General features: G+C 44.2%; 1 pseudogene; it reads left to right on the plus strand.

Moving 5' to 3' along the window:
* Window positions 1–3,912: 3,912 nt before the first annotated feature.
* LOC118597774 lies at window positions 3,913–6,390 on the plus strand (annotated as a pseudogene).
* The last annotated feature ends 10,684 nt before the right edge of the window (window positions 6,391–17,074 follow it).

Below are 17,074 nucleotides of genomic sequence, written 5' to 3' on the forward strand. Positions count from 1 at the left end.
GCTCTTAACCACTGACCAATCTCTCCAGCCCCACAATACTCTATTTTTAAAAATTATTTTTCAGCCGGGTGGTGGTGGTGCACACCGTTAATCTCAGCACTCCGGAGGCAGAGCCAGGCGGATCATTGTGAGTTAGAGGCCAGCCTGGGCTACAGAGTGAGTTCCAGGAAAGGCGCAAAACTACACAGAGAAACCCTGTCTCACCCCCCCCCCCAAAAGTTATTTTTCAATTATGTGTATGTATCTGCGTGTATATCTGTGCACCATGGATGTGTCTGGTGCCTGCTGAGGCCAGAGAGGGAGTCCAGATCCCCTGGATTTGAAGTTACAGGCAGCTGTGAGCCATCGTGCTGGACACCAAACCCGGGCTCATGGAAAGATAGTCAGTGCTCCTAACTTCTGAGCCCTCTCTCCAGCCCCAATCTATATTTTATATTTGTTTTCTGAAAGTTGTGTTTTTTGAAAGAGTCTCATGTAGTTCAGGCTGACCTCAAACTCGCTGTATAAATCAAACTGGTCTTGAACTCCTCACCTTCCTGTCTCCACCTTCTGCTGGGATTACAGGGGCACATTACTTATTCTTGATTTTCTCTGTTATCTTTGTATTCATTTATTTAGAACATGATTCCTATCCCATATTACTGCCTCCTCCTTTTTTTTTTTTTTTTTTTTTTTTTGGTCATTGTGACCTTTTGGGTCACCTTGGAGACATTCCTTAATTCTTATATTTGAATGAGATGCCAGCATCTTTCAACAATATGCTTGCATGATGTCTTCACAGTGACTTTGCAAGCTAAGAAGGGCAAAATTGTAGCTCTATAGTGAAGGGGGAAGTTGAGGCTCAGAGGAAGTTCCAACTGAGTGTGGTCATGTGACATTAATTGGACCCATGTCTTTTACTGTCTCTTGCTTGGTTAAGACTCCTTACTATGATTCAGATACACTCTGAATTCCTGTGTCTTCACTTTCTTTTTGAAGAAAAAAATTAATGATTTTCTTTGGATGACTCAACTCATACCAAACTGGATCTTATTAATAGTGACCTGTTCCATCTTTTTCAGAGTTACTTGTATAGAAATTTGTGAATTAATGTAAATGAGGACCATGGAAGGAGTTGATGGAGAAAATATTTTTAATTAGAATGGAGTTGTTGTATCTTAATTACTTTTATATAGATGATCTCTGATTGATGAAATATCTGTTGCTTCTCTGTTAGAAGGACACAATTAGCTATAACCTATATTTTTCTTTCTTTTTTAAATTAAGGCTTTTGCATTTAATTATACATACATGTATGTGTCTGTGTGTGGGTTTGTGCATGCGAGAGCAGTGCTTGCAGATGCCAGATGAGGGTGATGGATTCCCTGGTACTGGAGTTACTAGAGATTGTGAGCTGTCCAAAGAAGGTGCTGGGATTTGAACTTGGGTCCTCTGCAAGAGTAGTACGTGCTATTCATTGCAGAAACCATCTCTTCAAACCCTTTATTTTATTTCTTGAATATTTTCTGCTTTATTTTTTCAATGTTTTTCTCTCTGACTCATTGAGGTGCTTTGGATGAAAATGGCTCATGGATTTGAATACTTGGTCCCCAGTTTGTGGAACTGTTTGGAAAGGATTAGAAGGCGTGGCACCATGGATAGCAATGTGTCACTGGGGGGTGGCTTCCACGCTAGTGAGAAGCCCATGTCACTCTCAGTTCCATCTGTCTCCTACAGGTTGTGAGCTCTCCTACTGCTCTGTTCTCATGCTGCCCGCCTGCTGCCATATTCCATGTCATGATGCTCATGGACTCTGACCTTGCAACTCCAAGCCCCAAATTAAATGCTATCTTTTATATTTTGTCTTGGTCATGATATCTTATCCCAGGAATGGGAAAGTAACAGAGGTACCATCCAGTCACGTTCTAAGTCACTAGCCAAAGAAATTCAAAATTGTCTAGATCTTTTGGAAACTATTCTTCGGAGTAGCTCAGAAAGTTTCTGAACTGTTGGGATTTATCTTTAAAAATAATCCCTTGTGACAATGACCAACATATGGGGCATTTTGCCATGTAATTGTCACCCGACTCCAGAGATCTTGCTGCAGTTCTGTGGATCTGAGACACTTATTGCTAACACAATGAATAAAAAAATTAATAGCTATTTCCTCAGGGGCCTTTGAGTTCAAGGGCACCATTTATTGTTTCAGGGAGAGAGCTTCCTCTTAGTGTGTGCCTGCTCTTGTTTAAAGGACAGTGGAGACCCAAAGGGAAACAGGATTTGCCCCTTACTGAAGCTTTGCCTTCTGGTTCTCAGATCTTCAGGGAAACATGAATTTTTTTTCCCCAAGAAGGTTATTAGTCCAGAACTCACTAAACTTTATTCAGAAATACAACTGTTTTAAACAAAGAACTAGGTGGCATTTTTCTCAGCCTACTTTTTTTTTTCATCTCTGTGGAGTTTCTAAACCTATGTAGAAAGATGGTCGGTGGCTGTGAGGGAGGCTCGCCAGATTTCTGATGGGCATGAAGGAAGGTCAGTAATATCTGCCCCAGAACGAGGGGAGAGCAGCTATGGGAATATAAGAAAATCCTGGGCCAACTAACTAATGCATCAGAGGATACCAGAAAATAATGTGCTTGTGTTGTAAATTAGATTTGATGAGATTTAAAACAAACAAACAAATAATACAGTAGAATTCATTAGAAGTAGGTCTTCAGTCCCCCTACTATTTCAGGGGGATTTCAGAGATTGTGAACCAATTCTTCTTCAAATGATATGTCTTATGATGACCTTACCAACTGCAGCAAGGGCCATTACTTAAGGAACACCACAATTAGCAAGGCTCTGTGCTATATGCCCAGGATTCAGGCTCTGCCTGCATACCGAGGAGCCAGGCTCTGTGCTGAATGCCTAGGAGCCAGGCTCTGTGCTGAATGCTGAGCACTATTCAGATACTGATTCTATTCAGACCTTCATGCTGCCTTTGAGGTGGACACTCTGATTCTCACTTGGCAGATGTGAACACTGAACCTTGAGTATACTCAAGCTGGCACATACATGTGTAGGAGCCACCCCATGTGGTCTGACTCCACGACCTTCTTTATGGTTTATGCTCTGGGACTTTCTGAACCTTCAGTCAGAGCTGCCACAGTCTGAACATGAAATAAGAACAACAGAAGGCTGAATGTGTTAAGCAAGGATCCTCTTGGTCCAGCTGTGAGGGAACACTCTTTGCAGTACAAATCATACCTGTGATAAAACAAACATCCCCAGAGGGAAGAGTTTGCTTTATAGTTTCCCTTTTCTGTGGTGCTGGGTGTCAAACTCAGGGTCCAGCACATGCTAGGAAAGCACTGTACAATGAGTTACATCCCTAGAAAGCTACTTTACTATTATCATGTGTGTGTGTGTGCATGTGAGCACACAGGTGTGTGTGTGTGTGTGTGTGTGTGTGTGTGTGTGTGTGTGAATTTGTGTGTACTAATGATCATTTTGCCAACCAAATTTAAAAGACATCACTTTGTAAAATTCAGTTGAGTGTTACTAAGGATTCCCGCCTGACTTCTGGGAAGTTGTATTGAGATGCTATCCTGGTTAGTGTTTATTATCATCTTGACACAACCTGGAGTCACCTGGGAAATGGAGGCTCAGACTGAAAAAATGAACTCTGTAAGACTGGTGTTGGCCATATCTGTGAGAGAGTGTCTTTGCTGATGGTTGATGGGGGGGGGGCAGCCAACTGTGAGTTGAACATGAGTCAGAGAATGAAGGAGTAAGCAGCATGTCTTCATGCTTGAGTTCTTGCCTTGCTTTGCCTCAGTGATGGACTGTGACCTGGAAATGTAAGTCAAATAAACCCTTTCATCTCCAAGGCTGCCTTTGGTCAGGGTGTTTTCTCACAGTAACGGAGGCAAACTGGAAGAGATCGCCATGACGGGTAAGGGAACAGGAAGAGGATAAAAAGATGTAGGAGGATGGAATGGTTGTCTTCCTTAACACTTACTTTGTAGATGACCTGAGTCCTCTGAGTCATTGCACAAAACCAAGGAAACGTGGCCATTATCCAGTTGATCACCACCACGAGTGCAGGATGACAGACATCATTAAAAAGCTCAGATCACAGAGGTTATTTCGTGATCTGATTTATTCTGTGACTCCCTGAGTATCTCCCCTTGCATAACCTCCCTACTCCCACCCCCAGTGGCTTCACTGATCCTTCTGTTCATTTGATCTGATGGCAAGAACACAGTGGTACCCAGAGAGCAGTGAACTGTGGTTTCAGGATGGTGTACTGACTGTGTGACCTTAGCAAAGGCTTGTTAGGGATGTGATGGAATTCAGAAATGGCTAAAGAGTCACCATGCAACATTCACACTCTGGTAGTTCTCTGCCTTCCAGATTCTGGTTTCAGATCCCATGGCTTGCTTTGATCAAGGTGCTCTGGCTAATGTCACACTAGCGGAGGACTGAAGATGCCTTGTGCATTCAATCTGCCCTGTGTATAGGAGCATGTGAGCCTGAAGGGTTATGATGGTGGAGACATGTGGTCCACTTGCTCCATCCTTTCACTGTTCAAGGTTAGCCATTTGTCACCAGCGAGCCCAGTCACACCCAATTGGAGCAAGAGAAATGGTGACTTTTCCTTCTCCTCCCCGATTTCTGCATCCCCCTCTTTCCCTCTTCCGTTTTTTGACTGGGTTTTACTCTGTAGTGCTGACTGCCTTCAGATGTGTGATCCTCTTCCTCAGCTTCTAAATCCCTGGCAGGGAGGTATGCACTATAGCAGCCGGCAAAACGGTTGCTTCATGAAGCCACGACGCTTGGGGGTGGCTGTTCAGAGCAAAAGATAATTAATGCAAAGTCTAGTTAAAAAGGAATACATCACACCATATCCACTCCCTCTCCTCTGGAGCTGTTCAAAAGGGATAGGAAAGAAGATGACTGTGCTTGATCTGAGATTATCCCTGGAAAACCTGTGCCCAACACCACATCTCCTGTTTGGTCAGTAACTGAGGATAGTGCCTGGCACACATGAGTGAGTAGCAAGCTTGTGGCTGCAGAAATAAAATACATGCCTATTGAAAGGCCCTCAAGTAAGACACTGCATCTTTTTAATTAAAAATTGTTTTACTTTAATGGTGTCAGATAGGATATAAAATCATAAGCTGAACCAGAAACTGTCATCTAAGCCATGTGGGCTGACTCTGGCCCAGTGACAGGATCAGAGGTTCTTTGACGCTCTCATCTCAGCCAGGGCAGCAGCTGGCACTTGTCTGGTTTTCTTAGTGTGATTCAGAAAGATATTGCATTTGCGTTTACCCATTTGACATTGAACTTTTCTCAGTTATTTGATTTTTCATGTTTAAAAAAATATTCATAGTGTCTGAATCCTATCTGAATATAATTTCCCATAGAAACAGTCGCATAATGAAAATATTTCAGAGCTGAATTTAGGGATATGGAAAAAGATCATGTCTTTGGTAGTATGCCGTGCAAGGTCATTAAGTGAAAATGTTTAAAGGGGAGGTGGTCTTCTCTGTTGCAAACATACCCCACCCAATCAGGCCTTCCAGACAGGCTCAGTATGTTCCAAAGGGGGTTTATGCCCAGTTCTGTGCACCCAGTCATGGGCTGGGGCTTTATAGGCACCAAGGATGAAAGACTACTCTTGTTTTGCTATATGGGCACATTGTCAAACTGCCTGTCAAATACAGCCTTGATCAAAGAAATTTCTCTTTACAGAAAACAGTGGTTAGTGAAGAGAATCATGGCTGGCCAAAGTACCGAGTTTGGGGAATATCTCAGAAGTGGGGTGAAAAGAATCTAAGAGCCGGGTGAGGATGAGGAGAGTTGTGAAACACTGTCTTGTGGATATGGTATGGTCTAGGTACTCATGAACTCACAACAGCGGTGGTTGCCTGCATAGAGTCTGCACAGGATTGAATGGTAAACATTCACTGAAAGATGGGGGTGTGTGTTCCCTCTGCCCCCATACATCTTAGTGAGGCTGCAGTGGTCTTCACCACTCTCTCAGCTTCTCCACACTCTCCAAAGATGACAAGAAGAGGAAACATGTTGGAAAGTTGGTCAAGAAAGACAATGACCCAGTAACCAAGTCTGGTGGGAAGGCCAAAAAGAAGCGGTCCAAAGGCATAGTTGGGACAAGCTCAACAGTCTAGTCTTGTTTGACAGAGCTACAAAAGACAAAACTATAAGGAGGTTCCCAACTGTAAGGTTTCTCTTCCAGTTGTGGTCTCTGGGAGACTGAAGATCCATCATTCCTTGGCCAGGGCAGCTGTCCAGGAGCTACTTAGTAAAGGGCTTATCAAGGCGGTTTCCAAGCATAGAGCCCAAGTGATCTACACCAGAAACACAAAGGATGGAGGTTCCCCAGCTGCTGATGCATGAACAGGTTCAATAAACTGAACATTTAGAAAAAATAAAGCTTTGCTAGATAAATAAAACAGAGATGGGGAGGGGCTGAGTGCTAAACATTCAGTTAAGGGTAGGGTAGGGGCTCACAGGGCCTTGCCCGTGGGAGCCAATCATGGTGGGATGCTGCTGGGGACCGACAGTCTTTGTCTTTAGTGAGTAATTCATGTTCCAGTGGATAGCTCCACAGCCACATGCAGGGGAGTAGCCCAGGCTAGACTTTGTTGGTGGTAAAGCAAAAACCAAACCAAACCAAACCAAAAGATTTGAAAATGAAAGGAGGACTTGATGTTGGGGGTGGGGTGAGTGGTTGAGAGGATGGACAGAAAGTAGGGGAGGGTGGAGGGATGGGTGTGAGCACAGTGTTTTAACAACGTATTTGAAACTGATGAAGAATAGATACCAATCAAATAGGTTCAGTGTTGAAGAGAAGGCAGAAAGAACGTTCAGAGCAGAGGGAGGAAAGGGGAGTCATGAAACACTGTCTTCTGGCCTTGCACTCATGAACTCAGAACTGTCATTGTTACCTATTCAAGATCAAAATTCTAGTATGGATCGGGGAGAGGACTGTAAGGCTCCACTCTTAGCTGAGAAACTTCTGGCAGTTAGTGATTACTGGGAATAGGGGGGTCATTTTTCTTCAGTGGTGTTGAAGCCATTGGTAAGCTGTTCATGCTCCAGTAGGTAATTCCCCATTCATGTTCATGCAAGCAACCCTAAAGTCAGTGGATCATTTAAAAAAAATGTAGGAAGGTGTCTTAATTAGGATTTCTGTTGTTGCAATGAAACACTATGACCAAAAAGCAAGTAGGGGAGTGAAGGGTTTATTTGGCTGACACTTCCACATTGTACTCCCATCACTGAAGGAAGCCAGGACAGGAATTCAAACAGATTAGGAACCTGGAGGCAGGAGTTGATGTAGAGGCAGGCCCTGGAGGGGTGCTGCTTACTGGCTTGCTCCCCATAGTTTGCTCCACCTGCCTTCTTATAGGACCACTAGCCCAGGGCTGGCACCACTCACAATGGGCTGAGCACTCCCACATCAACCACTAATTAAGAAAACACTCTTTCAGGCTTGCCTACAGTGTGATCTTATGGAGGCATTTTCTTAATTCAGGTTCCCTCTTCTCAAATGGCTTTAGTTTGTGTCAAGTTGACATAGAATTAACCAGCACTAAGGGGGATGTACTGGGAAGAAGGGATCCAGAGGGAGTGTGAGGGGATAAGAGAAGATAACAAGGGACCAAATCTGGACAAAACACTTTATATACACGTATGAATTATCAGAGAATAAATAAAATATTTAAAAATAGGGTTGTATGTTTTGAGGCACATTTATCTGGTAGATAAATTCTATGAAAAGTTTGACTGTGAGCCAGGTGTGGTGGTGTATGACTGCCATTCCCAGTACTTGGGAGGCAGAGGTAGGTGGATATCTGTGACTTCAAGGCCAGCCTGGTCTATATATCAAGTTCCAGGACAGCCAGGGCTATATAGTGAGGCCCTGTCTCAAAACAAAACAAAACAAAACAAAATTCTGGGGTTGGGGAGATGGGTCTGTAGTTAAGAGCATTGGTTGCTGTTACCCAGGACCTGGGTTCAGTTCTCAGCATCTACATGGCAGCTCACAATCCTCTGTAACTCTAGTCCCAGGGCATCTGACAGCCTCTTCTGGCCTCCTCAGGCACTATATGTATGTGGTACATAGGCATACATACAGGCAAAACATTCATAAGCACAAAAATAAATAAACATTAAAAAAATCTGACTATGGAGTACAGCACATCCACAGTATGAGTCACAGCATAAAGATAGTGTTTGTCGAGAATTACAGAGCTGACACTCAGGTAACTGCTACCCACGGAAGAGGCATAACATCTACACAGGAGATGTTCCTTCCTCCTCACATGCTTCCTCATGCTGAAGCTTAAGTGGAAATTCCACAACTGTAGGCAGAGTTTTTTGTTGGGACTTCCAACTCCCAAATAACTACATAGGGACTTATTAATTATAAATGCTGAGCCAATAGCTCAGGCTTGTTACTAAACTAGCTTTTACATTTAAGTTAATCCATGTTTCTTACCTATGTTCTGCCATGTGGTGGTACTTTTCCTCAACTTGCTTCTCTCCTGTCTCTTCTCAACTCTTGACTCTTCTTTCTTCTTCCCAGCATTCCCAGTCTAGTTCACCTGTCTAACCTTATCCTGCCTAGCTACAGGCCAGTCAGCTTCTTTATTAAACCAATCACAGTGACTTATACCCACATAGTGTAAAGGAATATTCTATACACAACCCCACATTTCATGAGGCTCAGGTCCTTGCTTAACTTTGTAGTTAGTGTATTTCCCTAAACATGGCAGCTTGGTTTCAACTGTTCATTTTTTTTTGTATAAATGAGGCCACTCAGCAGAGCATCTTCATCTTTGCTCCTGGCTTTGTGTGTCTGTAGTGGGCTCATTTTTATTGGTACATGGCTTTCTGTTCTATGAATCCAGTTGGGTGCTGAGGGGTCTATCACAGGACACAAGTTTCTCCAGTGGGTGTCCTTTTATACCTCTGCCTCAGTCCTGAGGTAAGAGCATCATCAAACTAAGTAGAAGAGGAGAATGTGCTTTCGTTGGTTCAGGACTGTCTATTGGTGCCACAAACAGTATTTGGGTTCCCCTATGCACTGTGTGTTGGTTATGCAGCGCTCGTGGCTTGGCAGCCATGCTGATGGAGGAGAGTGCTGGAGAAAAGTCACGAACCATAGTTACCTTTTTAGAGCGAAGGGAGGAGAGAGAGAGAGAGAGAGAGAGAGAGAGAGAGAGAGAGAGAAAGAATGAACCAGAGAAACAAAGAGACCACGTAGAGGGAAGAAAGCAAAGAGAAAAGGACTGCACAGAGAGCATGCCTGCTTTTTAGGCTGGGCCACCGTCGCAGGCTGATGAGGTAATTAAGGACAGAATCCCTACACTGTGCCATCAACAACTGTTATCAGCCTTTTGAATCTTACCTACCTGGTGGGTATATCGTAGAGCTCCTTACAGTTTTAACTGATTTTTTTTCTGCTAATTTGTTGAGGTCAAATAACTTACGAGCCACTGGACTCAGTCTTTTTATTTAATCATTATTAATTATTTACTTTTGATGAAACTCATGCTGTGTAGCCTAGGCTGGCCTTGAAGCTCAGCCTCAGCTTGACCAGCAGTGGAGTTATAGACATATGGCACCCTATTCAGATTGGGCTTCTTTTTTATGTGCCTGCTTAGGTCTGCTGTCTTTTTATTTTTGAATTGTGTGTCTTTTCCCATTGATGTGTGGAAATTTTTAAAAATATGTCTCAGATATGAATACATTTGGCTGAGGTTGTAGATTTCCCCACTCTTGGGTTTTTTTTGTTGTTGTTGTTTTGATTTTTTTTGCTCTCTTAATATATGCTTTTGCTGAATTGTAAATTACTAATTTTAATTTACTAGAATATGTCTAATCTTATTTTCTGGTTGATTTTTACAGCTCATGAGAAGATTCTCCTTATGAAGCCTGCCTCACCTCCTAACAGCTTTCCAGATCTATTTGTGTGTATGTGTGTGTGTGTGTGTGTGTGTGTGTGTGTGTGTGTGCATGATACATCAGCTCGTGATTCTTTGATAATGTGAACTGAAGATTTAGCTTCATTATTTTCCATATGGACCCAACTTATTCCAGAAGTATTGACTGAAAGGAATATGGTCTCATACCCTGAAGTGATGTCTCAGTTTTAAAATCGAGTTTGCCAAAAGAAGCAGAAAAGGGAAGGCAGCGTCTGGATGCGTGTGGTCCATTTGACCTCTCTAGTCTGCTCCATTTATTCGTTTATCTTTGCACCATGACTGCGTTCTGTATCATCCCAGCTACGTTCTGTGTCAGCACGGCTGCGTTCTGTATCAGCACGGCTCTCTCTTTAGTCCAGATATCTGGCAGCGCAAATACTCCTGTGTTGGGAGAGATCTGTTTGTGTTAATTGCTCCGAGACCACTGATAGAGTCCAGCCTCAATTCAGAGAGTGGAGTCCACGTTCAGATGGCAGGGATGGACCAAAGAGTTTCCAGGTGGACTCACGAGAATAGAGACACAGAAGAGGAAGAAAAGAGGTTGAGGAGTTGCACGGTTCTGTTGATGCCGAAGTGGAGAGGGTCAGGATCTCATCTTGGTCTCATCATGTGGATCTCTCATGTTCATTCCCTAATATTTATCCTCAAGTTTTATTTTTCAATAAAACGATAAAAGAAATCACTATACGCCTGTCTAGTTCTTCTGTAAGAGAAAAATTGCTGTTTTCCTGATTCCACACAAATCTTAGAAGGAGAGGGGCATGGTGGCCACTAACTGCAATCCTGTCACTCAGGAGGTTGAGGCAGGGAGATCAAGAGTTTGCCCTACAGCCCAGCACAGACTACAGAGTGAGACCCTGTCACAAACAGCAAATGATCTTTGACCATTGAATTTCTGCTTATAATATGTACTGGCAAATGCAAACATTAACAATTAATCATTATACATTGATTTAAATTGATTTAATGGATTTTTTAAAATCATAAAACCAGTCCAATCCATGTTTTATAGAAGCGAATTTAGAGGAGCTGGGAGCTAGATCAGTCAGTTAAAGTGCTAGCCTTGCAAGCATGAGCACTTGACTTTAATACCCAGCACCCATGTGGAAAAGCTGGGGGTGAGGCTCATGAGATGGTGCAGCAGGGTAAGGCACTTGCTGCCAAGCCTGATGATCTGAGTTCAGTCCCTGGGACAGACATGGTGGATAGACACAACTAGCTCCTGACCTTCACATGTTCCCTGTAGCATGCACATGCCCCCAAACTCACACAGAAGAAATACAAATGTAATAAAAAAAAAAAATCTGGGTGTGGTGGTATATACTTGTGGCAGTTAGCCTGGAACTCGCTATGTAGATCAGGCTGGCCTTGAACTCACAGGGCTCTGCCTGTGTCTTCCTCTCAAGGGCTGGCATTAAAGGTGTATTTTTTATTTTTAAAATTATGTGCATGTCCGTATGTCTGCATGGCTGTAAGTGGGCTTGTGTACGTCAGTACAGTGCCTGTGGATGTCAAAAGAGGGTACTGGATCTGCTGGAGCTGGAGTTATAGGAGATAGGAGTGGGTTCTCAGTTCTTCTATAAAAGCATATGCTCTTAATTGCTGAGCCTTCTCTCCAGCACCCCCGCCCCGGCCTCCATAACTTTAGAGCTAGCTAGTGTGTAAGAAAATCCCAGAGGCAAAGCAGGTCCACTAGAATTGTTCTGGTCAATGACACTGAAAAGCTAGGTGTGGATCACAGCAGTTACTGTAATGGGGTGGGGGTGAGACACTTAGGAGCAGTTAGGAGGAAGTTGGAAAGAGTACCAAGTCCTTGACTGAAGGAGACACAAAGACACAGAACTTGTTGGGGTTGAGGGTTAGACTACTTGAATACGGCCAAGAGAAAACCGTAGGAAGAAATTGCTCAGCAGGCTTCCCACAGCTGCTAATGTTCCTCTCTTAGAAGAGCAAAGCCCCAGAAAGTTAAGAAAATCAGAAAGAGGAAATTGTAAGAAGACAGGGCTTACAGCTGGGTCTGAAACTGGAGCTGGGTGATAAATACATTACCTTGTCATCACGCATGGCTCTGCTTTGTTTAATTCTTTTTCTGTATTCGGCATTCTCAGCAATAGGCTTTTCAGTTCTCCATCTGGTCCCTCAGGTAGCTTGGTTTCCGTTTGCAATAGCGAAAGTCTTGCTGAAAGCACATCCAGACCCTTGCCAACTGGCAGCGTCTCCTAGGCTTTGACCCAGCCTGTGCTTTCTAATGAACTAGCCAGTTGGCAGCATCTCCTAGGCACCGACCCAGCCTGTGCTTGCTTGCTTGCTTTCTTTTTCTTTTTATTTATTTATTTTTATTTTTCAAGACAGGGTTTCTCAGTGTAGTTTTGTGCTTTTCCTGGAACTCACTTGGTAGCCCAGGCTGGCCTCGAACTCACAGAGATCCGCCTGCCTCTGCCTCCTGAGTGCTGGGATTAAAGGCGTGCGCCACCACCGCCCGGCCCAGCCTGTTCTTTCTAGTGAACTTGCCTTCCCCCGTCGCTTGCCAATTTTACCCCCTGAGTTTTCTCATGAGTTCAAGAAAAGCAGAACAGACAATAGTGTTACAAGTATGGTTCAGGTGTCACTTGCTCTCTTCCTTGAAGATATTAACGTGAGGCTGAAATGCTGAATTTGTAAGGCAGTAATCGCACAGGCAGAGATTTCGCACTCAAGATCACACCTCCTGCTGGCCGTGCGTGGCCTTCTGAGTTTTGCACTCTAGAAAGAAATGGAGCCTCTAGAGCATGGCAAATTTGAATTGAAGAAATCTGTAACAGGATATTACTTTTCTTGCCAAAAGCTAATGTTACCTGTAGATTTAAAATTCTTAAGTTGGGACTCAGGGGTTTGAGAATGACTAATGTAAGTTCTAATCTTAGGTGTATGGCATGGCAAAAATGAAACAGAAAAAAAAAGCTTAAATAATTGATTAAGAGAATGAAGGACGGTGCAAGAAACCCCAAATGAGACAGCTTTGAATTTAGCAAAATTATAACTTGATTGTCTAAAGGTGATGCTAATGGAGGTAGTGTTTAAACACGAGAGTGACAGAGATAAAGATCCGCAGACGATAGGTAGGTAGATAGATGATAGGTAGGCGAAGGTGAATGAGGCAGCTAGGTCGTGTGTGTGTGTGTGTGTGTGTGTGTGTGTGTGTGTGTGTGTGTGTGTGTGGTGTGTGGTGTGTGTGTGTGTGTGTGTGTGTGTGTGTGTGTGTGTGTGTGTGTGTGTTCGGTGACCATTGCATGGGCAGGAAGGCCATTTCTGGTTTTCAGTTTTCTTTTTTCTTTCTTTTCTTTTTTTGAGTTGAGGATCCAACCCAGGGCCTTACACTTGCTAGGCAAGCACTCTACCACTGAGCAAAATCCCTAACCCTGGTTTTCAGTTTTTGAAGCAGTAGTGGCAGGGGGTCCAGAGAAGAAAGCATCCAGCCCTGAGAGCTGTCCCTGAGAGCCCTCTAAGAGCATGTGACGTGCTAGTAACTATGTTTCTGAGGCTGCAGGTACTCTCATCCTCTAGGGCTCAGAAGAAGCGTGAGAGGCCCGGGGTTGTGCTGAAGCATCATGTTTTGGTGTTTGCAAGCTCGCTGTCTGCTCAGTCACAGCAGGAGAAAATTCTTTGTCCATCTCCCAGCCAGCTCTGAATCTCTTCTTCATCCTTGCTGCTCGCTATAAATTGTTCTTCCTGCCCTTTATTAAAATATTTATTTATTTACACATGTGTGTATGTAGACAGGAATGTGTAACAGGGTCTCTCAAGATCAAAGGACAACCTATAGGAATCAGTTCTCTGCTTCCACCATGTGGGTCCCAGGGATGGGACTCAACTTGTCAAGCCTGGAGGCAAATGTCTTTCCCAGCCCGCTGAGCCATCTTTCTGGCCCTCTCGGTAAGTCAAGCACTCCTGTGGTGAGATGGGAGGCAGGGAGAGATGAGCTGCCTGGAGTCCACAGTGCAGAAGAAAGACAGGCTCTGTCTCAACAAGCTGGAAGGTAAAAGTTAGACTGCTGAAAATTGTCCTTTCACACGTATGCTGTGGCACACATGTGCCTGCACACACACACACACACACACATACACACACACACACACACACACACACACACACACACACATACATACACATAAATTGGATGTTTCTAGGTTAGGGAGATGTCTTAGTTTGAGTTTCCATTGCTGTGAAGAGACACATGACTATGGCAGCTCGTATAAAGGAAAACATTTAATTGGGGCTGGCTTACAGTTTCAGAGGTTTAGTCCATTATCATCATGGTGGCATGCAGGCAGACATGGTGCTGGAGAAGGAGCTGAGAGTTCTATGTCTTGATCTGCAGGCAGCAGAAGCAACTGTGTATTGGGCATAGCTTGAGTATAAATAAGACCTCTAAGTCCCCCTTCCCGCCCTCCACAGTGACACACTTCCTCCAACAAAGCCACACCTACTCCAACAAGGCCATGCCTCCTAATAGGGCCACTTCCTATAGGCTAATCCACTCCCACTCAAGCACATGGGTCCACAGAGGCCATACCTATTAAAACCACCACAGACGATAATTACACATTCATACAAGGAGCAATATTAGGTGAAAGCTCATCTGAGTCCAGTGGGAGACAGATGTCACACAGTATAGGTTAAACAGAGGAAGTTTAAGAACATTTAACTAAGGTGTAAGGAAACTGTGGTTGGTACCCTTGTGCTGAGGGAGAACACCCAAGGCAGGATACCTTCCAAAGAGGCTCAGACGTCTTGGTCCCTGGTAGCAGAGATGTCTGGTGTGGAACTGTGAGTGAACAACAGCGAGACAATGCTCCAGAGGGCTGATGGAGAGCAAGTGCCTAGTAGTGGTGGGGTGAGTGAGTGCTTGGACTCCATGTGCTAGCTGCGGGGGAGGTTTGCAAGCTCAGGGAACACACTGGGTGAGGGAAAGCTGAGGAGAATTAAGAGAGACGGGAGATGGGTTGTCACCAGACCAAGACTATAAACTTAGAGGAGGACTGTTTTCTGCTTCTGTGGCTCATGCCATGACAGACCTGATACCCATCCTGCTTACTTCACTGTCAGAGAAATTGCTGGTAGCCTCGTTCACAGTGGGTCTCTATCGTTTTCTACCGAGAGCTTTTAAAGTACGTCACTTTAATAGAGAAAGGCTCAAAGGAACTTGTGCTAGGAATCATGTGTGTTGGAAGGGTGTGTTTACACCTTGGAGGCTGTGTAATGATGCTTGACACAGGATCCCAGAGCAGTAGCAAGGGCTCCCAGGGCACTGATGGGGCAATGCAGAGGGCCAGTACCAGTATTCAACAGGGCTGGTGTCTATTCAGCCTCTGCAAGGATGCTGTCAATCAACCATCTTTTCCCTTTTCCTACTGACAGAAGACTCAAAAACAATATTTCTTTTATTTTTACCATCAACCCAAATACTTAAACGTTGGTATTTCTTCAATGGATTGTGATACATTTTTAAATAAAGTTGAGTGTGGTGGATGGAATATTATTTTAACCGTGTAAAGGTGTGATACTTTGTCTGCTGCCTTTGTTAACGATGGAAAGAGGTGTTACAATTTTTTTAATTCAATAAAATCAACCCAGGGTCAGGAGGCTGAGTCATCAGCAGGAACCGGGTGTAGCTGGGTTTCTTAAGTGGGGACTGAGTAGAAGGATACTCCTTTCTTCAGGAGACATGAATAAGGAGACATGAACAAGCTACTTGCTCTTCAGCCTCTCTGAGCGAGCAGGATTCACCTCAACCTTTGAATCCTGAGTTCTATAGAGTGATAGAAATTTAGATAAAGTGTTTTTGTTTTTTGTTTTTGGAATGTGATAGAGCCAGTGCCTGAGGGAACAGAACTCCCACCTGCCTGAGGCCCGAGTGGCGAACCGTTGCTGGTAGCAGTTGCTTAGGGTGCAGCCACTGTATTGAATGCAAGACAATAGTGAGCTCTTTGATGTGTATATATGAAATATATTATATGTATATGAGAGCCTTCTGAGTCATATTCAAATAAGCCCCTCCAAATAAGCCAGAGTAATGAAAACATGCAGGTTATGAAAAACTAACCACAGGCAGCTCTGAAGCCTGGGAGTCCTGCTCAGGCTGCATTTCTTTCCCCAGCTCTCTTCACAGCAGTCTGTGTGGGAGCCTCTCATCTGAGGGAGCCCATTCTCCAGCTTTCTCCAGGCAAAACACACACACACACACACACACACACACACACACACACACACACACACACAGCCTCAATCTGAGCCTACCAGTGGAGCCTCCTCTTGCCTATCTGCTTTAAAAATGTCTTTCACTTTTTTTTTCCCTCTGTGTGTTCTTTCTTTCACATTCTCAGGTTCAGTTTTCTCATTTGTATTTTCTTTATGTTTATGTGCATATGTGCGTGTGTGCGTGTGTGCGTGTGTGCGTGCGTGTGCGTGTGCGTGTGCGTGTGTGTGTGTGTGTGTGTGTGTGTGTGTGTGTGTGTGTGTGTGTGTGTGAGGGTGCCCATACACGTGTGTATGTGTGTTCGGAAGGTTACAGATCAACTTCAGGTGTTGCTTGTCAGGATGCCATCGACCTTGTTTTGGAGATGGGTTTCTCACTGGTTTGGAACGTGCTGCTTCTTTCTGCGAGGCTGGCTGGCAGGCTGCAGGGACCTATCTCCTGTCTCAGCTTCCCAAAGCTAGGACACGAATGGCACACCCGGCTTTGGTACACAGGTTCAGGTCCTTAGGCTTTCGTGACAAGCAATTTACCAGCTGAGTTATTTCCCCCACCCTGCCTCCTTTTTTATGGCCCAGTTTCTCAAGAGTTCTTGAACTCATTTGCTGCAGACAGACCCTCCTTAGAGTCGGGCGGAGGCTGGGGATAGGTGCTGCACCTTCCCTTCACTGGGGTGGGTAGATTGATAGGAGCACTCACAGATTAGAAAAGACAAATTCTGTCCCTCTCACCCTCCTCCTCCTCAGTCTATGTCAGCTCCTACAAAGATATGAGGCATTCAGTGTTTAAATGTCCATTCAGAAGTTCCTGGAATTTACAGCCTAAAGTCACCTTCTTTCTCTTTTCTAGGCTGTGT

This window comes from Onychomys torridus, chromosome 17, assembly GCF_903995425.1.
Source record: "Onychomys torridus chromosome 17, mOncTor1.1, whole genome shotgun sequence".
Taxonomy (NCBI): Eukaryota; Metazoa; Chordata; class Mammalia; order Rodentia; family Cricetidae; genus Onychomys; species Onychomys torridus.